The sequence below is a fragment of the Panthera tigris genome, chromosome D4, assembly GCF_018350195.1.
Source record: "Panthera tigris isolate Pti1 chromosome D4, P.tigris_Pti1_mat1.1, whole genome shotgun sequence".
In the NCBI taxonomy this organism is placed as follows: Eukaryota; Metazoa; Chordata; class Mammalia; order Carnivora; family Felidae; genus Panthera; species Panthera tigris.
Genome location: NC_056672.1, coordinates 75,868,404 through 75,893,728, shown reverse-complemented (window position 1 = coordinate 75,893,728; position 25,325 = coordinate 75,868,404). Strand labels below are relative to the sequence as shown.

At 44.3% G+C, this 25,325-nt stretch overlaps 1 protein-coding gene and 1 long non-coding RNA gene across 2 annotated transcripts in view; one reads left to right on the top strand and one right to left on the bottom strand.

The window, feature by feature from the left end:
- Nucleotides 1-25,325, top strand: part of ASTN2 (astrotactin 2) — an 873,390-nt gene that overhangs the window by 521,430 nt on the left and 326,635 nt on the right. The gene's annotated exons all lie outside the window — the stretch shown is intronic.
- LOC122232995 lies at nucleotides 6,310-12,070 on the bottom strand. Its single transcript, XR_006210386.1, has 3 exons — nucleotides 11,982-12,070; nucleotides 9,924-10,879; nucleotides 6,310-6,613 (listed from the first exon to the last, which is right to left on the bottom strand). It is a non-coding gene; the product is annotated as an uncharacterized LOC122232995 (long non-coding RNA).

Sequence of the window (25,325 nt, the reverse complement as noted above, 5' to 3'; positions counted from 1 at the left end):
ACCAGGGCTCCGAGAGTAGGAAGGCACCCTAGAGATCTAACGAGGCCAGTACCCATTATATAGAAAGAAAAGCAAAAGCCTAGAAAGATGCAGAAATAGCTCAAGTTCATGTAGGAAAACAGTGACAGAATCGAGATGTGATCCCAAGACTCCTTCCTCCTAGGTGAACCTGCCTAGGCAGTGGCCTTATGATCACCTTTGCCACTGCAACAGTCCAAAGATTTATTCAGCAATAGTCCTGCATCCAGCACACTGAATGGAGCAGAGGAGACAAGAAAAAGAGCCCCACCTTATTTTCTAAGGTAGCTCAGAAGGCGAGATGGGCTTCAACAGGACTGCAGTGTGGTCTTGAACAAATCACTTCATCTCTGCATGAGAGTATCTCGCAAGGTGGATGTGAGTGCAGAGAGAAGGGGGCTGGGGTAGGAGAGAGGGACGCTCACTAACACTGTGTGCCAACTCACGTATGTCCATGGCAGTTAATGCTTGTAACTCTCCCTCTAGATGGACACTGTTAGGTCCATTTTAAGAAAGACAAAGCCTAGGGGCGCCTGGGTGGCTCAGTTGATTAAGTGTCTGACTTCGGCTCAGGTCATGATCTCACCATCCATGAGTTCGAGTCCCCTGTTGGGCTCTGTGCTGACAGCTCAGAGCCTGGAGCCTGCTTCAGATTCTGTATGTCTGTCTCTCTCTCTCTGTGCCCCACCACTCATACTCTGTGTCTCTTTCTCTCAAAAATAAATAAACATTAATTTTTTTAAATAAGAAAAAGACTAGGAATGTAAGAGCAATAGTCCACACAGTGACCTGTGTGCAGACATGATTTTGAGTGCTCAGCTTATGATCTAGGTTGTATAATTATCTCTACTTGACCCATGAGAAAAATGGAACTGCCTGGTAGAAAATGAGGGTATGTGTAGAAGCATCAAAAGAGAAGGATGGAGAGGAGAGGAGGGTGGGCACCGGACAGTCCAGGGCCTTCGTAGAAAGTTAGGACTGAGGAACGTATGGGGATTTGCATGCTGGCTCCATCCTGCAGAGTGTTGGTATCTTTTAGGAGGTGTGTCTAGCATCAGTCCCCAGCCCTCCCTTTGAATTCCATACTGATCCCACTCCACCCCACCCCCTAGAAGCCACCCACCCATAATCTCCTTCTCTCTTTTGTGTGTGTGTGTTTCCATTTTGACCTAAAAAGCCATCTGGCCTCCCAGATATTAGGAAGGGCCACAGCACCCCTGATTGCCATGAGATGCTGAAAGAGACAGCCTGCTTCTCTCCATCCCTCATCCTTTCCGAAGGGCAGGGAAGGCACCTCGGATAATCAGCTGGGTGAGAAATCACTTTGGAGCACAGCCCAGGCACTGCTGACCAGGAGAAGCCCAAGCCTTTGGGCCTCGCATTCTGCCCGCCTGGACGGGCGATGCGGGGCTGAGCCACGGTAGGGCCTGGCCCCTGAGACGTAGTTTCTCCTCCCCAGAAGTGGACTTTTGAGGTTTAGTCCATCCCAGCAGACCGGTGACAGGGGGTATGTTGGATTCATACTACAACCCAGCTGGCTTTTGCCATAGTCCAATAGGAGGAATGATGCTTTGCCACCTTTTTCTTCTTAGAAATCTTACAAATATGCAGAGTCAGAGAGTAACACATCTTTGTAAAAACTCAGAGACTCTTGGGCAGGGAAATAGTTGTTTTCAAGGGTGGAGTATCTCCTATACCTTGTCCTCATCACAGCACCCTCTGATCAACCAGGTCCATACATGGAGAATTCTCTATATGCCCCTTCATCAGTAATACTGGTACTGATCGTATTATTGAAAGCATGACTTGGTTGATGCTATTGACAAACGAATTAGTGCTATCAATAATTACTGATAGAGATACATAGAGAGAGTTTGAGTGCTGATTACGTGCCAGGCCCTGGGATGAAAGCTTGAAATAGGTCATCACATTGGATCCTTGCATCAACCTTAGGAGGTGAACACTATTGTTACTCCTACTTTGTCCGTGAAGAAATGGATTTAGGAAGCACGAGAAACTTGCCCAAGTCTAAGCAGCCAGAAGAAGGCAGAGTAGAAATTCAAACCCAGGTGTATCTAACTCCAAATCCCGTTCTCTTAACTCCTCAAATGGCAACTTCCACAGGCTAAGGATCATTCCCCAGGGATAAAGCAGATGTCCCCCAATGTCAGGGAGTGAAAGGAAGGGGACACTCCCTTCTCCCCCTTCTCTTTCAGTGTCTAAAATGTCTTCTTCTTTCTCTGCATCCAGGAGATCTGCAGGAAGATAAAAGAGAATAAGTATCGGAGAAAGGGGTAGGAGAGTAGAAAAGAACGAGATTAGAACTTGCCTATTGACTCTGAGCCTGTCCGTAAGGATCCAACTTTGGGGAGTGAAAAGGAAGGGAGCTGCCCCTCATTTGGGAGCTGTACCTGTCCATCCTTTCTTTGTGAACGCCCAGCATAGTCCTCCTCCCTTCTGGGGTGGGTGTGGCGGCGGTGGGTGGGAATCCGATATAGGGTTTTCAGGATTATAATGTGTGGCTTTCTCATAAAGCCTCAGCACCCTTTTATGATATTAAATATTTTATTCTTCCCATGACATTTGAAGCCTTCTCTAGTTTTTTCCCCTCATTTTATTTCTTTGGGACCCAGATTTGCTGGGTCTGATGGTATTTCTGGTAAGCTGGTTTTATTGTGTGGAAGTCATTAGCTGTTAAAGTCAGGGAGCAGCCCTCGCCCTTCCGAAGCGATGGGTTTTACCCTTTGATTCCTGGAAGAATCGCGTGGGGGAAAGGAGCCCCAGAGGTGGGGGCAGGGAACGGGCGCTGCCTGGTTCTGCCACCTATTGGCTGCAGGAGTGGAACAACTCCCTTCGGGGAAGGCGGCCACCTTCTATGTGGACTGCGTGTGGGAAGGGAGAGGGAGCTTCAGACCGACCTGGGGAGGGGCCACCGATTGCTGAGTTTCCTTTCAATTCCTGAAATCTATGACCTCATGATACATGTTCTCAGAGGGCAGATTTCTAACATGGGAAGGGCCCAAGGCGGGGAGGGGGAAGGGCAACACTAGGTGGAGGGTGAGGCTTAACTCCTGGTTTGGTGGGAAAGCAAACATACAGGAGGAAAAAATTCTCCATCCCTTTGCTTCCCTTTTGTAAGCATCTCAGGAGAGACGTTGGCATTTTAATTGTATGTTTCATGCACCTGCTTCACAAAGCTTTTCGCCTTTGAAAAGGTGCCCTTATGAGAGAATATATTTACTCCCACCATCACCCCTACCTTCAAGGGGTCAGCATAGCGCTTAAGAGCAGTTTCTGGCATCAGAGAAACCTGGGCCCCAAATCTGCTCTGTCACTCACTAGCTGGGTGACCTTGGGACAAAGTATTTAAGGCCTCTGAGTCTCAGGTTCCTGTTGAGTAAAATGGGGCTGATAATATCCAGCAAAGCTGCCATTGGCACTAACTGAGATAATGCACACACAATGGGCCAGCACCCGGCCCTAAGTAGACACAAAGTATGGTTGCTGCTGCTATTATCTGATATTTCATGTGCAGGTGATAGGGATGATGAGAGCTGAAATTGTCTGGGGGATTGCTATGTCCCAAAGCGTCTGACATGGTTGTCACCATTGCCCCTTTCTTACAGATGGGAGAACTTATGTACCTCACTCAGGGTCACACGGCTTCTAAGTTCTAGAGCAGGGAGTTTAAGTCAAGCAGCCCAATGGTAGAACCCTCATCCGCAATCAGGGCAAAGTCTTCATAAACATAATTTGTCCTGTTGCCTAATACTCCACAGAGGGGACTACTCAATCCCTTACTTCACCTGATTGGTGGGCATTTTGAATGTTTTCAATTTTAATCTGTATTTTTTAATTTTTAATTTTTTTTATTTATTTTCGAGAGAGAGAGAGCAAGATAGTGCAAGCAGGGGAGAGGGACAGAGAGAGAGGGAGACAGAATCTGGAGCAGGCTCCAGACTTTGAGCTGTCAGCACAGAGCCCAACGCAGGGCTTGAACCCACAGACCGCGAGATCATGATCTGAGCCAAAGTTGGACAATTAACCGACTGAGCCACCCAGGCGTCCCTTCAGTTTTAATCTATTGTCAACAGTGTTGCCCTGATCATCTTTGGGCAGAAGGATTCTTTGTGTTCTGAGTTATTTCTTTAGAATAAATTCTCAATAGTCTGTAAGGCCAGTTTTCAAATTCCATGATTTGGGTGAAGGTGTGGGATGGATTAAAAATAAAAAGGAGCAACACCACCTCTGACATTCTGGACTCCACCTGTTTCAGGGGTGCTGGTTTTCTTTCATGATGCAGTCCAAGGGCAGGTTAGGGTGTTGAACTCAAAGTATCCCCTTGACGAGGGGAGTGATCAAGCAAAAATGGTACGTTAGAGAGTAGAGCCCGGTGATGTGTGCAAGATGCATGTGGGAGGGGGCGCAAATGCAGAGGACCGGGCAGGTAGGAGGCTGTTGTCACGGGGCTGTTGTCTCCTTGAAGACTGGAGCGGGTCAGAGACCGTGACCACAGAGTTCCCAGTGGTGATGCTGAGCACCTGTGACAGACTCCATGGCCGTTGGAATGCTGATAGTTAGACACCTTTTTCTTAGCTCTGAAATGAAAACCTGGAATCATTGTGTTCGTCTTAACTATGGTAATAGACCCGTTGCATCTATAAGGTGTCTTCCCCATCCGATCTTCAATCGTCTTTTTTTCTTAGTTGTTGTTTAAGTAGCTCGTGCTCATTGTAAAAGAAAATAAAACAAACTTTATTATTTTTATGTATTTTTAAATGTTTATTTTTGAGAGAGAGAGTGAGTGTGCACGTGTGTGTGTGAGCAAGGGATGGCACAAAGAGGGAGAGTATCTCAAACGCTGAACCTAGTGTGGGGCTGGAACTCCTGAACCATGAGATCATGACCTGAGCTGAAATCAAGAGTCGAATGCTTAACCGACTGAGTCACCCAGGAGCCCCTAAAATAAGACCAATTTAAACCCCTGCTGAAATGTAGAAAGTAAAAAACACAAACCAGTGTCCTTATTTTCTTTCACTTGGGTCTCTATATATCTTCCTATAAATTTTCCCCAATGCATATGCAAATCTAAATAAGAATTTATATATGTAAGTTTAAAAATAGAAGCATGAAAAGCATACAGTAGTTGTGTTTCTTTGAGGTAACTTTCTGTGTCAGAACCACATGTCTTTATACAAACTTTCCCTTTTTTTTTTTTTTTTTTTAAGACAACTGGCTTCTTAACTTGATTTTAACCAAAGACAAAGATGAACAAATTGAGGCCAAAAAGCATAGAAACTACGCTTGGCTTGAACTCAAGTGTCCTAAACTCCAGGCTAGGATTCTCTCTCCCACACAGTGTAGTGTCCTTTTCTTTTTATCACACATCTTGGGGCAAATGGATCAGAAATTATATCATCATCATCATTATTACAAATTTGAAAATTTAGCCTTTTCCCTGCATTCTCCAGCTTCTCCCTGAGTCCTGCCTTGTACATCTTCTCTGCTAGCCCAGATATTCTTGGAGACTAGAGAAGTTATCCCAGGGACAGCAGAGAAGCACAAGACCACCAGCCTCAACCTTGAAACCTTTTAGCCTTGGGGTAGCAAAGAGTGAGAAGGTTTCATAAACCCCTCACTCACTAGCCTTTCTTCTCGCTGAGAAGATAGCACCTGAGTAGCACCATAGACATTCCTAGGGCAGTGGGCTGGCTCATCAGAATTCTTCCAGTGCAAAGAGCAGACTTGGCTATGATACAGAGTTGGGTTTATGTGCCGTCTAATCACCGGGAAGCTGTGTGACTGTGGGCAAATTGTTGAATGCCTCTGAGCTTCTGTTGCATTGTCCATAAACTGAGAATGATCCCTGCACCTTATGATGTTGGCCCAGCCCAGTGTGAGTAGCCAGGCATGAGAAGGACCCTGTTCTGTAACCTCCCTTTCCAGGATCAGTTCCTATTGGGTAGGGAGGAGTTTGGTGAGCTAGGAAACAAGGCCCCATGTATGCTTGCTCTTTGACATGACCCAGAAGTTCTCCAGTTCTCAATGGGCAGTGACTCTGTCCTACAATCCAACTAAACTTGGACACTGTGCACCTGGAGATAGCATCAGATCCCATAAGTTACAGAGTCACATCTATAAGACTGCCCCCCAATTCCAGAGACCAGTCACAGGTCCAGCTTGTAAGCCTGTCCTTCTGATTGACCAGGTATAGATGATAGGTTCTCATGACCCCCTCTTTGGATTCGATTAATTTGCTTGAGTGACTCACAAAACTAGAGAAACACTGACTTCTGTTTACCAGTTTATTGTAAAGGATATTATAAAGGATACAGATGAACAACCAGGTGAAGAGGTACATAGGGCAAGGTGCAGGGAAAGAAGCATGGAACTTGCATGCCCCTTCTTCACCTCCATGTGTGTACTATCTCAGAAGCTCTCCAAACGCCATCCTTCTGGGTTTTTACGGAAGCCTCATTACATAGGCATAATTGCTTACATTGTCGGCTACTGGCAACTGATGTAACTTCCAGCCCCTTCTTCCTCTTACGGGATCCTGAAGGTCCCAGCCTTCTAATCACCTGGTTGGTTCCCCCTGGCAACCAGCAGACCCCAACGTTAGGTTCTTTCCAAAAATCACCTCATTAACATAAGTTCAGATGTGATTGAAAGGAGCTTGTTATAAACACTAAGAAACCTTGTTTGCTCTCATCACTTAAGGAAATGCCAAGGGTTTTGAGAACTCTGTCTAGAAATGAGGATGAAGATAAAAATATACATATTTCTTATTATAAATCACATTATCATGCATGGGATCTTTTTCTGGCTTTCATTGATCTTCAAGAATTTTTCTTGCCGTCATTGTAAGGAAAAGCGATCTTAGAAGCCCACTGTCATGGGGATGGTACAGACCTAGGTAATAAAATGACCCTATTCCTCAACATGGTTCTACTTGTGTGTTCTTAGCTGAGCCTCTTATGCTTTTTACAGATTCTGAGATTTGAGCTTAATTTTGTCTGGGGCTCCTTCTTTCCCCCCAACAGCCCACAAGTTGAAGCTGTGCTTGGGTCTGGAGAGGGAAGACTGAAGATCAGCCTGTATGATAGTCAACGGCACCTGTGCTCCTCCCCCCACTCCCCCAGGAGAGCTGTTCTTGCACACACAGTAAACCTTAGGGAGAAGACGGAGGCCTCCATATGGTGGGATTCTAGGCAGCAGCACTGTAACCAACCTCCACGATTTTGTTGTCGCCTTGTTTAGATAATGAGGCATTTCAGCTATAAACTTGCTTTCCCTTTTTCAATTATAAAGGCATTATATATACGTGTAAGGATATTTAGAATACAGAGAAAGAAGAAGGAGGAAAAATATCACCCATAGTCATGTCATCTCCAACAATCACCATTAACAATTTGGTATTTTTGTATTTTCTTTCTATTAGTGTGTGTGTGTGTGTGTGTGTGTGTATACACACACACATATATATGTGTATATATATATGTGTATATATATATATATATACATATATATATACACACACACACCCACACACATATATACATACATATGTACATACATATATATATATATATATATATATATAGAGAGAGAGAGAGAGAGAGAGAGAAATGTGTCAAACATCACATGCAGTTTCATCGATAGTAATTAAATTATGCAAGGCTCCCGGATGGCTCAGTCCGTTGAGCATCTGACTCTTGATTTCTGCTCAGGTCATGATCCCCAGGGCATGGAATTGAGCCCTACGTTGGGCTCCACACTGAAAATAAAACCTGCTTAAGATTTTTTCTCTCTTTCTGCCCCTCCCCTGCTCTCTTTTTCTTTCTCCCCCTCCTGTCCCTCCCCCCTCTCTCTCATAAGTAAGTAAATAAATAAATGTAGTAATTATGTGATACCTATCTATTCACCACCCAGGTCAAAACTTTGACTACTGCCTGCATTCCAGAAGCCCCTTCTTAACACACTTGCTGGGACTCCATTTCCCGTTTTAGCCCTTTCTCCCCCTCTATAAGTAGCCACAGCCCTGACTTTTATGATAATCAAGTCCCTTATCTTTTCCATGTAGTTTCCCCATTTATATGTACCTAGAACCACAATTTTATTTTATTTTTGCTTTTCAGTGATGAATTCTCTGGCCTTCAGCACATTTCACTAAGCTAGGTAAAACTAATCTTCTCTTTCAGTTGAAGCAAAAAGTGGTTATCAGCTGGTCCACAGTTTCATTCAAATTTTAGCTGCATTCAGGATGCATCACCTAAGTCCCTCCTGGGGTGGGGTCCTCTGCTAGGCTCCAAAGTCACAGGGGTGAGTTGTGTCCTGGCTAACAAAGAGCTCAGTTGATTTACCTAGCCAGAAATTGATATTTCAGGTCCCACCACGCAAAATCACATGTGGATGCCTCTTTTTAACACATATGCAGGGTAAACTTTCTCCTTTCTGAAAGATTCCCTCTGGTGTAGACTCGGGCCTGGGCCTGCTTCTTCCTGTCCTTTGAGTTTTTGGCACCCACACGAGCATAAATCCCCCCCTCCCCCCGCAGCTGGTCCAAACCATGCAGGCTTCTTCTAAGGCATATCTTTAAATGTTACATCCTGAGTTCATCTCGGGTGAGAGGAGAACCTTTTAGGCAAGGGGTGGGGGTAGAGAGAGAAAGAGAACCAATGTCTTTTGAGCTTTTAAGTGTAACTTTGGATCTTGGAATCCACACAGCACACCAGCCAAATGGCATCGCCATCCGCATTCTGCGAGTGTAGAAGCCAACCCAGGAAGGGGAGTAGCGTGCGTGCATTGCCACTCATGTTGGGTTTGGTGGCCTTGGGATCAGATCCCAAATCCGAAGGGCTCCCGTCACCTTGATGGATCGCTGATCTGGGGTCACGTTGGGATTGGAGGCCTTGGGATCGGAACCCGAACCTGAAGGGCTCTAGAACTTTGAGGGAGCACTGGTCTGGGGTCAGGCTTCCTGCTGCACAGATCCCTGTTGTACTCGTTAATGACACTGAGTAATGATGTATTAATATTCTTATATGCACAGCAGCACCTCCACGTGGGATTTCCTGGAGAGTTAGGTGGGTGGTGTGCACGTAGCCCTGGGTCTGGATGATATTTATAGTACTCAGTACATAGCAGCTAGGGGCAGAGTCAGATAGGCTGCTGGGGAGGGCTTGAAAATAAAGACTTGAAGCACCTGCAGTGAGGCTGGCTAGCTAGTGCTTGCTGTAGGTGGCAGGGATGGGAGAGGGTCACTGCTGGTCCTTAATTCTTGGCTTGAGTTTCCTCTCACCCCCCCCCCCACCACTCCCAAAACACTGGACTCTGAACCTCAGGGTCTAACATCTATGGCATCTGTCTCCATTCAGGGGTAGATTTTTTTTTTTTTCTTCGTTCTCTTAAATTGCTCTCTGCAACAACAAAAAAATAAAATATGCAAACCGCCCAAAATTACACTCAACATACGCTGAATAAATATATACCCACAGAAGCATATGTTCAATGGCTGCTGCTCCATGCTTTTCGAAGCCAACTAGCTTATAAAATCATTTCTCACGCAGAGTCCGGGTGATCGATGAGAAGGTGCGGTGTGAGGACACAGCCGCAAGCTGCGAATAGAGTTTTTAGTTACAAAGGATGGGGAAGGGAATGAGCCAGCAAAACCTAGCAGCCATCGAAAAGACCATGTCTTCAGCCTGTCCTGACAGAAGCCTGGCCCCCGGATCTCTAGCTCACTAGTAGGCATAGTAGCGGGGGAGAAGGAGTTCTTTGGGACCAGGGTCTGCGGGGTTCAAATCCTGGCTCTGCCACTTACTATATACTGACATAGGTTGCTTTAAACCATGTTGAGTCTTAGTCTCCCAATATCAAAAAATGAGTAAACTAATAGGACCTACCTTACGTGGTTGTTATGGGAGGAGGCCTAGCCCAAGGCTTAAGGAAAGAGACCCTGGAGCCTCCTTTCCTGGGTCTGCCGCTTACTGGCTGTGTGACCTTGGGCGTGCTCATGAACCTCGCTGCATCTCAGATTCCCCATCTGGTAAGTGAGCTTGGTAATAGCATCCACCACCTAGGGCTGCTTTGAGGAGGGGCCGAGTCAGCGTGCGTTCAGCGCTTAATGTGGGACCTGGCTCGGCAGTCAGTGCTCAGATGATGTTGGAAAGCCATTTTTGCCAGTGCTGCCCTGCACATCAGTCTGTAGCATGCAAACGTTGTCAAAATTCTCTTGGCTCTGTGCCACTCACAGGGAGAACAGGGACATGGGTCTTCTTAAAACTAGAAGAAATTGGAGCATCTATAATGTTGACCTGAAGCAACGTCATCTCTCCTTTGCAAGCCTTACTTTCCCATTTGTGAGTGCTGACAATAACAGTATATACCCTCTTCTGAGGAGCTGGGGAGCTGGAATGACGTGCCGGGCATTGAGGGAGTGCATGATCCATGTCTACTTCCCCCCAGCACCCTGGCACCACAGAGCGCCTGACCCAGGGGAAGGGGGCTCGAGCCCCGTCTCGGTAGCAGAGGGCTCCTTCACTGGGTCTTGCCGTTAGCCCAGAAGGTGCAGCTTCGGAATGGTGCAGGCCTGCTGAACCTCAGCTCCGCCCTAGGTGCTCACTGTGTGACGCAGGGAAGGCCCCTTACGTCTTGCACCATGGGGTTCTCTTCTTCCAACCAGGAGCTGAGTCTGTCTGGCAGTCACCTGAGGCTGGAATGATAGAATGCTTGGAGAAGGACTTTAGAAACCTCAGCCACCTGAAAGGCAACATAGCATGACTTGATGGCCGGCTGTGCCGCCTACTTGCTCAGGCCTTCGGACAAGTTACTGAAGCTGGCTGTGCCTCGGTTTTCTCTTCTGAAAAACGAGAATAATAGTACCTTTACCACCAGGGTGTCGTTAACACTATGAGTTAATATCCCTAACACATTTAGAATAGTACTTGGCACATGGTGAGAACTATTGTTAGCTAGTACTTACTTTTTAAGTTTATGTATTTTGAGAGAGAAAGGGAGAGAGAGCGAACAAGGGAGGGACAGGAAGAGAGAGAGAGAGAGAGAGAGAGAGAGAGAGAGAGAGAGAGAGAGAATCCCAAGCAGGCTCCACGCTGCCAGTGCAGAGCCCAATATGGGGCTCAAACTCACAAACTGTGAGATCATGACCTGAGCCGAAACTAAGAGTCAGACGCTTAACCGACTGAGCCACCTAGGTGCCCCCAGCTATTATTATTTTTTTTTTTAGTAATTTTAATTGTTTTTTAATGTTTATTTACTTTTGAGACAGAGAGAGACAGAGCATGAATGGGGGAGGGTCAGAGAGAGAGGGAGACACAGAATCCGAAACAGGCTCCAGGCTCTGAGCTGTCAGCACAGAGCCCAACACGGGGCTTGAACTCACGGACCATGAGATCATGACCTGAGCCAAAGTCGGACACTTAACCGACTGAGCCACCCAGGCGCCCCCCCAGCTATTACTATTATTGATTAACTATACAAAGGCTATTTATTTTCCTTACTAGACAGTTATTGAATAAACATTTGACAGGACTCCTGGAGAATTTTCTTGGGAAAGTGTTCTCTGTTCTCTTCTTCCCTCTGCTCTCTGTGCTTATTTGTACCATATTAAAAATCTCCAAGGACTATAAGAATGTTATGACTTATTCCTCTCCCTGTGTTGGACCAGATGCTTTTTGAAGGCTGGGCTAAGGCTCTGTAAACTTGATGGCCTGGAGGACAGTCAGCTTTGAATAGGCATTTGCTGAACTGAACCCCTACTCCACGTGGTGTCCTGGGGAACTCCAGAGGGAGGCAGAAGGCTTTATGACTCCAGGTAGAAGGACAGCCAGCCGTTGAAAGCAGCTGTCGGGCTTGGCTGCAAACAATATCCTTGGGCCACTCCTACAAGAGCAGCCCTTCTCCATGGTTCCCCAGCGCAGGTTCTACCCACTACCAGAACATACCTTCTGACCTCCCTTGGCGTTTCTGTGAGTCTCTTGCAGAGAACCATAGGATGTCCAAGCTGTAAGGTCCGTGGAAACCAGCTGCCACCTTTCTCAGAGCAGATAGGAAGCCTGAGGCAAGAGAAGGGAAGAGAATTGCCCAAAGCAGGGACTGTAATCAGTGTCTCCTAACTGTGTTCATGTGTTCCTCTAATGGGAAAGATGGGTGCTCATAATAAATTCGGATGGCTGGCCATGAACTGGATGGGTGCCAGCAAACCCAGCCGTGTTTTTCAGCACCAGTGCCATCTCACTATTATTCTTGATTTTTTAAACATTTTTTATTTATTTTTGAGAGACAGAAAGAAACTGACTGCAAGCAGGGGAGGGGCAGAGAGAGAGGGAGACACGGAATCTGAAGCAGGCTTCAGGCTCTAGGCTGTCAGCACAGAGCCCAATGTGGGGCTCAAACCCACAAACCACAAGATCATGACCTGAGCCAAAGTCAGATGCCTAACCGACTGAGCCACCCAGGCACCCTTTAGGACTATTCTTGAGCATAAACCATCTTGAGCCGTGATTTGCCTCCCTCTGGGGGTTTCCCCAGTGCCTCCAGTGGGTCTGATTCTCTTGGAGGTCAAGGACTGCCACCCCTTCTCTTTCTTCGTGTCTCCATCAGAAATGAGTTGTGTGGTGCAGAGAGCACGGGTTTAGAGCCACACATACCTGTGCCTACACCCTGCTTCCATTCCTAGAAAGCCTAAGTGACATAGGAAAAGCACTCTGGCTTCAAAGCCTGTTTTCTCTTCTGCAAAATCGGACTGAATAATAGTAAGCCCATAGAATTATGGGTCTTGAGGGGCGCCTGGGTGGCTCAGTCGGTTAAGTGTCCAACTTCAGCTCAGGTCATGATCTCGCGGTCCGTGAGTTCGAGCCCCGCATGTGGTTCTGTGTTGACAGCTCAGAGCTTGGGGTCTGCTTTGGATTCTGTATCTCTCTCCCTCTATGCCCCTCCCCCACTCATGCTCTGTCTCTCTTACTCTGAAAAATGAATAAATGTTAAAAAAAATTTAGAATTGTGGGTCTTGAGCAAAGCAGGCTAAGGAGAACACGTCGTGTAGCGTCTGGCTCACAGTAGGCACCCAGAGCACGCCAATTTCCTCTCTCATGTCTCCAGTGAGTGTTTGTTGAATGCTGCACAGATGGCAGGCGTGTGGGGAGAATGGCCTATTGGTGTTTCACAGGAACTCAAGACAGAACTAAGCAACATAATTGACATTTTCTTGCATTCCAGAAATATTTACCGGGTATCAAATATTCAAGCGACGATGATCACAATAACAACTTTTATAATGGTTGACATTTTATCACATACCAGGCTCTGTGCTAGGGACATCGGTTGTCTGACTCGTTTTCCCCATGGCAATTCCGCTGAATATGTGTAATTAGTCTCCGTTTACATTGAGGGAATTGAGTCTTGAAGTGTTGACGATGTGACTGGCTAGCATTACACGGCTAGTGAGTGGCAATCCGGAGGGATTCCAGTCCAGACCTGCCTGATGCCGAAGGCCACGCCAGTGTCTTCGTCCCCTGTGCTGGGCACCGGGACTGGGCCGAAAAGAGGAAGCTGTGTGTCTTACACTCTCTCCTCAAATAGCCCACAGGCTCCTGGGGAGACAGACTGTGAGCCAGAAACCATCCTCCATGGCAGAATGACGTTTGTGCTGGGAAGAATCCTTAACCTAGGAGAGAAGTGAAAATGAGGCTTGCTGACTCCGGGCCAATCAGAAGGAAGTAAGAACTTCCACATAAGTATCTGTCCATGATGGCACTGAGAAGTCCCAGCAAACCCAGGAGTTAGTTAGTTATTATCAGGTCCATTTTAAAATGAAGACACATAAAGAGGCGCCTGGGTGGCTTAGTCGGTTAAGCGTCGACTCTTGATTTCAGCTCAGGTCATGATCTCACGGTTCATGGCATCGAGCCCCGCATCAGGCTCTGCACTGACAGTGGGGGGCCTGCTGGGGATCCTCTCCCTCCCTCTCGTTCTCTCTGCCCCTTCACCGCAGACACCCTTGGGCGTCTGCCTACACGGTTTCCACATCCAGGTGGAGGGACAGATGATGCAAGGTTGTGGTTTGGGCAGCGTGCCTGGGAGCTCTCCTGGGGACTCCTCCACTCGGGCCTGAAGCCCCTGGGGGTGCCTGCAGCTGCAGTCCTCCATCAGGCACGATCGATCCCCATAATCCTTTTTTGCATGCCCGCCCCTTTCCTCCATGTCCGCATCAAATTGAGCGACGGCTGAATTGGCATGAGTTGATTAAAACTCCCCGTAATTATGGGCTCTTGGCTGGCTTGGTTGTCCAAATCAATGTCTGCAGTAATAGATGGGCTAGCTGGCCTTGTTGACAGATTGAGGTGGAGGAGGGAGAGGTGCGGGGGATGGGGGATGGCAGGGTCTTCCCTGCACACCCCCTTTCCAGGCAGTCATCCGGAGGCCTCCTGGGACACGGGCAGCCCAGCCCACTCAGCGTCTAGTCAAAGGGATGGTCAGCACTGAAGGACTCCGCGGCACTCGCTTAGTTAGCGTGGTCCTCCGTAACCTTACCTGCAGAAAGAGGGTGTCTTACCAGTGCCTCTGAGTTTTGCTGTGAGGATTTGAGGAGATGGCATATGGGAAAAATCTAGCACCTGGTAGAAATAACCATCTCATTTCCTTCATTGCTTCCCACCCTCCTAGGGATGCTGTATCCGATCTGCACCTCCAGGACTGCTGCCACCAGCCCCTTTGTGTCCCTTCATAGTCCATCATAGTGACCTTCCTACAAAGCTCTCAGAATTCTTGTGTAGCCCTGGCCAGTCTGAACCACTTGTGACATCACGGACAGTCCACCTTCATGTGGATCAGGGAGAAAGAACCCCTTTTTTACAATCAGGGGACCTCCAGAGGTAGGCAGAGTCTGCCTCTTACTTGCTGTGTAACCTCAGGCAAGTCACTTGACCTTTCTGGGCTTTAGTTTGCTCATCTGCAAAATGAGCATGATGATGCTGGTCCTACCTTAGCATTGCTGAGAATAGTAAAAACTGCCCATGGCAACAGTCTCCTTTCCCTCTGCCTGCATGCAGCCCTCTTCCATTGCTTCCTGAATGTATTTCCTTTTGGGGGAAAGTCACAAGGGATCCAAATAGCAGTTTACCATTTTCTGAGCACCTGCCATTGGGTCAGACCTGTGTCAGGCATGTGATATGTTTCATTCGCTCAGAAGCGCAGGGGGGTAGGAGGGACTCTCTCTCCAGTGTGGAGATGTGGAAACAGGGAATCCAGGGCACACAGGTGGGAAGTGGCAGATTTCACTCACAGGAGGAGTGGGATCCTATATGGCTGACAGTGTGTTCAGCCTGTCGTTCATGAATGGTATTACTGCTTTTGCATTGTCTTATGTAATCTTGACCATGATCGGATGAGGCAGTGCTATTAGGAGGAGGCGGCTCTTGTCCTAGGAGGAAGGACTGTTGTTTTGTTTGCACTAGTGATGAGAGAAATCAGATACTTGCTGAGCCCTTGGAGGAGGACAAGGCTTTGCCCGTAGTTCGGCAGGTGGGAGTTGTCCTGGTGGTGTCTTAAGACATGCTCAGTCAATTCACAGGGGATTCTCCACTTCCTTCGGAAATAGTTTAGAGCTGCTTCTCTCCTTTTCACAACTCATAGTTGCTTTAGCAAAAAAACCAAGCAGCTCTGGGCACCTGGGTAGCTCAGTCGGTTAAGTGTCTGACTTTGGCTCTGGTCCTGATCTCACGGATTGTGGGTTCAATCCCTGCATTGAGCTCTGTGCCGACAGCTCAGAGCCTGGAGCCTGCTTCAGATTCTGTCTCCCTCTCTCTTTGTCCCTCCCCCCAATAAAATATTCAATTAAAAATTTTTTTAATTAAATAAAAGAAAATAAGCCCAAGCAGCTCAGTGCTAAGAGACGTCTCCAGCTTCCTGTTGTCCACTGTCTTCTTTTTACAGTATAGGAAACAGACTCAGAGAGGCGGATGTGCTTGCCTGAAGCCACCCAGCCAGTTAAGAGAGAGGCAAGGCAGACCCAAAACTCAGCTCTCTGGAGATCCTTATTCACATGCGTTTATTTATTGAGGGCTTGCTAGGCTTTGGCTATTTGTCTCCATCATCCTGTTTGCCTTCCACACCCACTTTGAGAAAGGTTTTCTGGATGGGGAAACTGAGGGTCAGAGAAACATGACTAGCACAGGTGACAGTGAGTAAGAGTCTGGGTCTGAGGCTGGAGTTCTTTCTATTATCCCACGCTGTCTCTCAAGCCCAAGGTTGCAGAAGAGAAGGATGATGCCACACTGATGCCCCACAGGGCCCAAGGGAGGGGCAGGGTTCTTTCTTCAGCACCAGTCTGGAGATTCCCCAGGTTTATTTGTCATATGAGTCCATCAGCCCCCGGGAAAAGTTATTCTGTCTTGTAAGTTGGTTGTTTTTCCTTCTGCTCAGAACAGCTGGTCTACCTTCTAGACCTGGGGGTGGGGTGGTGGAGCAGCTCATGACAATTTTGCACTTGAAGCAATTTGCATTCCATAATTAATGAACATTAAAATGCATAATTACAAACAGAAACAAATGGCTTGGTGATGTTGAAAACGGGCGGGGAAGGAGAGAAAGAAGGCACAGGGGATGGAAGAGGGGGCTAGGAGGAGAAAGGCAAGGCCAGTCTGTTGCAGGAACAGCCAAGAATCCCCTGTAACACTCCCCCACTCAGATCCTCAAGACTTTAAGGCTCAGGGACTCAGGCCCAGGGTGTTCCTGTGGGTCCTCGCCTGAGGTGGGGCAGAATGGAGGCTGTGAAGTTCTGGAGGTCAGCTGGTCTGGGTTTCTCATGCACTTACTGAAAACCTTCTGGCAAAAGAGCAGCCTTCTAAGGGATGAGGTTATTATGATATAGACCTGCCCCTTTTCTTCTGCCCACTTCTAGCCCCACAGAGTCTGCCTCCCAAGGCTTCTTTTGTGAGCTCTAAGAAAGTGCTTACAGATAACTGAATGCACTGACTTCAGTAATCTCTTCAAAGTACCACACCAGATCACTTCACAACCTTCAGTGCCTTCCAGTTGTACTTAGAATCAACTCAAGATGCCTTCCCATGGCTAAAGTCAGGGGTCAACAACTTTTGTGTATAAAGAACCATGTAGTAAATATTTTAGGCTTTGCAAGCCACATGTGGTCTTTTTTTTTTTTTTTGGTCTCATGTTCGTCCTTAAAAAAAAAAAAACAACTTTAAAAATGTAAACATTCTTAGTACTGTGGAAAACAGGCATTGGGAAATAGATGTCTTTCTCCTGCTAAATACAGCTAGAAATGCTGGAGGTTACATAAAAAACAAACATAAGTCTATAAAAGGTAGTGAAAAGGGAGACCAGCTAGGAACATGGGGGGCCCAAGGAAAGATATGGTGGCCCCTACACCTTGAGTTTGCTTTTTGCCTCATATATCCCAAGCTTAGAGCTGAAGGAGCCAACAAATCAGAAATTCCAATATTTAAAGACCAAAAAACACAAAAACAAAACCCCAAACCCAAAGCCTTCTCTTCTCAGCCAAAGTCCCAAGAAAAAGGAAGCCTATGAAAACAGAAAGTCTTCAGACAATAATCACTCTAGCCAAACATCATAGAAATAACATGGCCCGTTCCCAACCTATTCTAATAAAGGCCAAGTAGGAAGCTAGACTTCCATTGTTATCAGACTGATACCATCTGATAAGGCGATCCTCCTGTCTTTGCTGCATTGGTGGCCAATGGTGTCCAAGAAGGCCAAGTGGGGAAACTGGGATTCTACCTCCCCTGGTAGTAATGAGGTATGCCTCCACTTTCCACTATTGGAACAGTGTTAGAGAAATCCAGATAAAATATAAAGTTTAAATAAGATACAGAGTTAAAACATAATAACATAACATAATGCCCCAAGTTGTCCAGGTTTCCATTGAGAATCACTTGTCATACCAAGAACCTGAAAGATCTCAAACCAAATGCAAAAAAAGATGGCCAATAGATGCTACTATGAAGATAGCAGAGATATTGGAATTTGATGACAAATATGTTAAAATAGCCATCATAAAAATGGCCGTCATAAAAAAAATCATAAAAAATTTCATATTTAAAAAAAAGAAATAATGGCTGGAAACATCTCAAATTTGGTAAAATGCATAAATATACATATTTGAAAAGCTTGAGCAAACTCCAGGATAGACACAAAGAAATCCACACCAACAATCATAGTCAAATTTCAGTTTTTCAAGGAAAAAATCTTGAAAGCAAGGAGAAAGAAATGATATTTTATCTACTGGAAAAACACAATTTGTTTTTTTTGTTTTGTTTTGTTTTTTCAATATATGAAGTTTATTGTCAAATTGGTTTCCATACAACACCCAGTGCTCATCCCAAAAGGTGCCCTCCTCAATACCCATCACCCACCCTCCCCTCCCTCCCACCCCCCCATCAACCCTCAGTTTGTTCTCAGTTTTTAAGAGTCTCTTATGCTTTGGCTCTCTTCCACTCTAACCTCTTTTTTTTTTTTCCTTCCCCTCCACCATGGGTTTCTGTTAAGTTTCTCAGGATCCACATAAGAGTGAAAACATATGGTATCTGTCTTTCTCTGTCTGGCTTATTTCACTTAGCATCACACTCTCCAGTTCCATCCATGTTGCTACAAAGGGCCATATTTCATTCTTTCTCATTGCCACATAGTACTCCATTGTGTATATAAACCACAATTTCTTTATCCATTCATCAGTTGATGGTCATTCAGGCTCTTTCTATAATTTGGCTATCGTTGAGAGTGCTGCTATAAACATTGGGGTACAAGTGCTCCTATGCATCAGTACTCCTGTATCCCTTGGGTAAATTCCTAGCAGTGCTATTGCTGGGTCATAGGGTAGGTCTATTTTCAATTTTTTGAGGAACCTCCACACTGTTTTCCAGAGTGGCTGCACCACTTTGCATTCCACCAACAGTCCAAGAGGGTTCCCATTTCTCCACATCCTCTCCAGCATCTATAGTCTCCTGATTTGTTCATTTTGGCCACTCTGACTGGCGTGAGGTGATATCTGAGTGTGGTTTGATTTGTATGGAAAAACACAATTTGAATGATGGTGGGATTCTCTTGAGAAACCAGGAGGCCAGAGGCAAGTGGCACAGCATTTTATAAGTGTTGGATACAAAAACAAAAACAAAAACAAAAAAAAACCCAAAACTGTCAACTCAGAATCCTATGCCCAGTGGAATATCTTTTAGGAATGAAGGAGAAATCAACACATTCTCATATGAAGGAAAACTTAGAGAATTAGTTGCCATTAGACCTTTTTTAAAAACTGGCTAAAGGAAGTTCTCCAAACAGAAAGGAATGATAGAAGAAGGAGTCTTGGAACATTGGGAAGGAAGAAAGAATACAGCACAAACATGGGTAAATGCAATAGACCTTCCTTGTTTTCTTGAGTTTTCTACATTATGTTTGACAGTTAAAGTAAAGCTGATAGCACTATTTGACGTGGTCCTAAAAGTATTTAAAGGAATATTTAAGAAAATTATGTTGCAGATGAGAGAAGATAAAGGGACATAAAGGGAGGTAAGGTTTCTATATGTCACTTAAATGGGTTGGCATGAGTAGACTGTAATAAGTTATGCATACCTAGAGCAAACACCAAAAACTATATAAAGAGATGTACTCAAAAACACTATAGACAAATCAAGATGGAATTGAAAAAGTAATGTTCGAATAACCCACAAGAAGACAAGAAAATGAAGACAGTAAAATAAAAAATGGAGAACAGAAAACAAAATCAAACATCTGGCTTATGCTCTAAAATACTAATAATCACATTAAATGTAAATGATTTAAAAACGCAAAAGACAAATTGGCAGAGTTGATTTAAAAATATGGTATGCTTTTTATAAGAAATTCACTTCACACATAATGATTTTAGCACGTTGAAAGTAAATTAAAAAGGACATATGCAGGGGCTCCTGGGTGGTTCAATCAGTTCAGCGTCCGACTTTTGATTTCCATTCAGGTCATGATCACAGTTTGTGATCTTGAGCCTCACTCCTGTTTGGGATTCTCTCTCCCTCTCTCTGCCTCTCTCCTGCTCTCTAAATAAATAAATAAATAAATAAATAAATAAATAAATAAACGTTTAAAAAAAGACATGCAAATCAAACAAAAAGCAGAGGTAGCTATGTTAATATCAGATAAAGTAAGCCAGAGAGGGCTATCAGATAATATTGAAAGGGTCATCCACCAAGAAGTCTTAACAATCCTAAATGTTTATGCATCAAATAGTGAAACTGCAAAATTTGTGAGGCAAAAACCAATAGAACTGAAAAGAAAAATAGATAAATCCATAATTAGAGTTGATTACACCAACCTTCTCTCAACAACTGATGGAACAGTTAGAAAATTACCAACGTTATAGAATAACTCAATAACATCATCAACTAAAAGGATCTAGTTAATTTTATAGAACACCCTGCCCAACAACAACAGAGTACACATTCTTTTTCAGTGCCTATGGAACATGTACTAAGATAGATCATATCTTGACCGTTAAAAAAACTCTATAAATTTAAAGAATTCAAATCATATAGAGTGTATTTTCTAGCCACAAGAGAAGCAAACTACAAAGCAATAACAAATAACAGAAAAATCTTTAAACATTTGGAAACTACACAACAAATTTCTAAATAATCCACAGATTGAAGAGGAAGTCTCAAGGGAAATAAAAAAAAAACACACTGAACTGAAAGAAATAAAAATACAGTATATGCGAATTTGTGGGATGCTATCCTTTCATTGTAATTTCTCTGGGTCTTTATATTTAATGAGGAGGAAACTTAATAGTCATGAATGCATACATTAGAAAAGAAGTTTCAATTTAGTAATTTAAACTTCCACCTAAGATCCTACAAAAAAAAGAACAAAATAAACCCAAAGCAAGCAAAAGAAAGGAAATCAATGCACTTAAAAACAGAACAACAACACAACCTATAGATAATAGTCAAGGAAACAAAAAAATGGATTCTTTGGAAACATCAAGAAAATTGAAAAAAAAATCTAGGAATACAGATAAAAGGGAGAGAAGATGCCAGTTATCAATATCAGGAATGGAACAGGTGAAATACAATATCATTTATAGTGCCTAAAAAAATAATGAAATATTTAGATGTGAATCTAACATGAATGGGACATGTATGCTAAGAACTATGGAATGCTAATGAAAGAAATTTTTAAAAGATCTAAGTGGAAAGACATATTCTCTTCATGGATTAGCATTCAACATAGTAAAGATCTCAATTCTCTTCAAATTGATATAAATTTGTAGTATGATTCCTATCAAAAATGACAGGATGAGTTTTTTATGGATATACACAAGATTTTTCCACAATTTATATGGAAGGGCGAAAGAACCAGAATGAGCAAAACTTCTTTCATTTTTGTTTTAATTTTTTGATGTTTATTTATTTTTGAGAGAGAGTATGAGTGGGGGAGGGGCAGAGAGAAAGTGAGACACAGAATCTGAAGCAGGCTTCAGGCTCTGAGCTGTTGACACAGAGCCCAGTGTAGGGCTTGAACCCTCGAACCGCAAGATCATGACCTGAGCTGAAGTCAGATGCTTAACTGACTGAGCCACCTAAGCAAAACTTCTTTTGAAAAGAAGAATAAAGTAGAAGAACTCAGTCTACCCAATGTTAAGGTGTGTATAGCTACGGTAATCAAGAATGTAGTGTTAGTAGAGGGACAGACCTATAGATCAATGGAACAGAATAGAATACCCAGAAATGTCCCACACAAATATGCTCAGTTTGTTTTTGTTTTTTGTGTTTTTGTTGTTTTTTTTTTTAATTTTTTTTTTAACGTGTATTTATTTGTGAGACAGAGAGAGACAGAGACAGAGAGAGACAGAGCATGAATGGGGGAGGGTCAGAGAGAGAGGGAGACACAGAATCCGAAACAGGCTCCAGGCTCTGAGCGGTCAGCACAGAGCCCGACACGGGGCTTGAACTCACGGACCGCGAGATCATGACCTGAGCCAAAGTCGGCCGCCCAACCGACTGAGCCACCCAGGTGCCCCTTGTTGTTGTTTTTTTACAAAGCGGCAAAAACAACTTAAGTGGGAAAAAAAAAATGGAGCTTTCTAACAAAGGGTGCTGGGCACAATAGCACATTCACAGTCAAGAAAACAAACCTCAGTGGAAGTCTCACACCTCATGCAGAAATTAACTCGAAATGTATCACAGAATTAATTGTGAAACATAAAGCCTTAACACTTCTAGAAAAGTACACACACAGAGGAGAAAATCTCTGAGAGTTGGGCTTGGCAAAATGTTTTCAGATTCTAAAAGTATGATCCATAAAAGAGAAAATGGTAACTTGGATTTCATCAAAATTGAAAACATTTGCTCTGTGAAAGCTCATTTGAAGAAGATGAGAAGACAAGTTACAAACTGGGAGAGAAAATACATTTGCAAGCCACATCTTGACAAAAGTCTAATGTCTAGAATATATAAAGAACTCTCAAATAACAGTATAAAAAACCCAAATCAATCAGAAAATAGGCAAAAGACATCAAGAGACACCTCACTGAAAAAGATCTACAGATGGAAGGTGAGCACAAAAGATATTCAACATCAATAAGTATTAGGGAAATTCAAATTAAAGGCACAGTGAGATATCACCACACACCTATCAGGATGGCTACAATAAAATATATTGACAACATCAAATGATGTCAAGGTTTTGGCAAACTGAACCACTCATACGTTACTGTGGGGATTTAAAATAGCACAGACACCCTGGAAAACAGTTTGGCAGCTTTCTAAAAAAAATTAAATCTGTAACTATCCTATGACTCAGAAATGGCATTTCTTGGCATTTTTTTCAGAGAAGTGAAAACTTAAGTTTACACAAAAACTTGTATGCAGATGTTTAGAGCAGCTGTTCATATTAGCTAAGAACAGGAAACAACTCACATGTCCTTCATCAGGTGAATGGTTACACACACAATGGTATGTCCACACCATGGAATACTACTGTGCAATAAAAAAGGAGGTAAATATTGATACATCAGCAATCTGGATGCATAGGAGAATGATGCTGAGTGGGGGAAAAAAAGCCAATCCCCAGAGGTCACATACTGTATGATTATGTTCTATTCCTGAAGTGACAGAAATTCTATAACGTATTCTGAAGAATTCTATGATATAAAGGAATGGAGAACATGGTGGTTTCTGTGCATTAAGGAGAGGAGTCGGGTGGGAAGTGATTGTGGAAGTAAAGGGCAAAAAGGGGAATTTCTGTAGTGATGGAAATGCTGTGTATCTTGACCATCAATGTAAATATGCTTGGGGTGATATTTTTTCTATATTTTTTTCCAAGATGTTTCCATTGGAGGAAACTGGTCAAAAGGTACACAGGGTTTCTCTATATCATGTTATTTCCTACAACTGCACGTGAATCTACAGTTATCTCAAAATTAAATAAAATACGAAAAAAAGAGGCAAACAAACAGGGTTCAGACTGAATTTGACCTGCAGACTATAGTGTGCTAACTCTGGCTTAAGTGATCTGGTCACCGCCTACCCCTCACACCTTGCTTTGTGCTAGCCTTGTTTTTCCCTGTCTCACTGAGCTATGGCCTCCTCTGTTCCATGGACAGGCCAACACCGCTCCTCCCTCAGGACTTTCAGACTTCCTGTTCCCTATTAGAAAATTCTTCCCGCTTGTATTCACCCAGGAGGCTAATTATTCAGGCTTTGCTCCGATGTTGAGTGTATGCCTCCTTCAGTCCATCCCCACTCACTTTATTCTTTCTTCACCTTATTTTTTTCCTCCGTAGAATAACCATTTTCTGTTTACTTGCCAATCATTTGTCTCCTCTCTAGGATTTAAAGTCCATGATAGCAAGGCCTTGTCTCTCGTGTTTACTGATACATTTTTTAGCACTGAGGAGGTATTCAGTAAATATATTTTGAATGATCCAATGAAAGACTTATATAGATAACAAAGAAAGAAGCTAGGGATGCCTGGGGGGCTCAGTCTGTTAATCGTCTGACTCTTGGCTTCGGTTCAGATCATGATCTCACAGTCGTGAGCTCAGGCCCCGCATCGGGCTCTGTGCTGACAATGCAGAGTGTGCTTGGGATTCTCTCTCTCCCTCTTTCTGCCCCTCCCACCATTCACATGCATCTGCACACATTCTCTCTCTCTCTCTCTTGAAATAAATGCACGTTAAAAAAAAAAAAAGAAGCTAATAGTTTTAGTTAGGTTTTCTTTTGGGGGTTGGGTTCATTCATTTATCATTTGTTCATTTGTCCTTCATTGATTAAGTGCCTACTATGTGCTAGGTTCCGAGCCAGGCACTTCAGGTGGGTTTTCTCATAAAGTCTCCAGAAATGCCTCCAGTAGAGTGGCCATTCCTCCCTAAGGAACCCGAGGCGTTCTTTGAGGTGAAGCACTTGCTCAGGGTCTCAACACCTGCATGGGATCAGGCCTGACTTCAGCCCCCACATTCTTGTCTGTGAGCTGTCCCTCTGTTTAAAGAAAGGAAACTGAGGTCCAGCTGGGTTCAGGGACATGTCTGACACACAAAGCAAGTGAGCAGACGTGCCTGGGCAGGAATTCTGATCTTCCTGTTTCTAGTGTATTGGCACATGTCCCTTTTGCTCAGTGACATCTGCTCCTGACAAAGAGGAAGTCTTCTCTGACCAAGGCCTCCCCACTCCGGCATCCCCCCGTCGCACTCACACTTGGAGGGACTTTATTTTCCCATTCAAATTATGCTGTGCTTCTTTGTTTGTTCTATTACTAGTCCTCTGTCTGACAGATATGTATATTCCTTATCTCTCAAACTAGTTTCTAAGCTCCTTCAAATTACCCACAACAGCAGCTGCCACTTGCTGAGTGTGTGTTGAACATTTGATGCATTTGTCTCACTGTATTAGTTATCTATTGCCGTATAACAAATTATCCCCAAATTGAGCAGCTGCAAACTAGAAGCTTGTATCATCTCACATAATCTTGGAGGGTTAGAAATTCAAGAGTGGTGGGGCGCCTGGGTGGCTTAGTCGGTTAAGTGTCCGACTTCGGCTCAGGTCATGATCTCACGGTCTGTGAGTTCAAGCCCCGCATCCGGCTCTGTGCTGACAGCTCAGAGCCTGGAGCCTGTTTCAGATTCTGTGTCTCCCTCTCTCTCTGCCCCTCCCCTGTTCACGCTCTGTCTCTCTCTGTCTCAAAAATAAATAAACGTTTAAAAAAAAAAAAAGAAAAAAAGAAATTCAAGAGTGGCTTAGCCGGGTGGGTCTGGCCCCTATAAGATT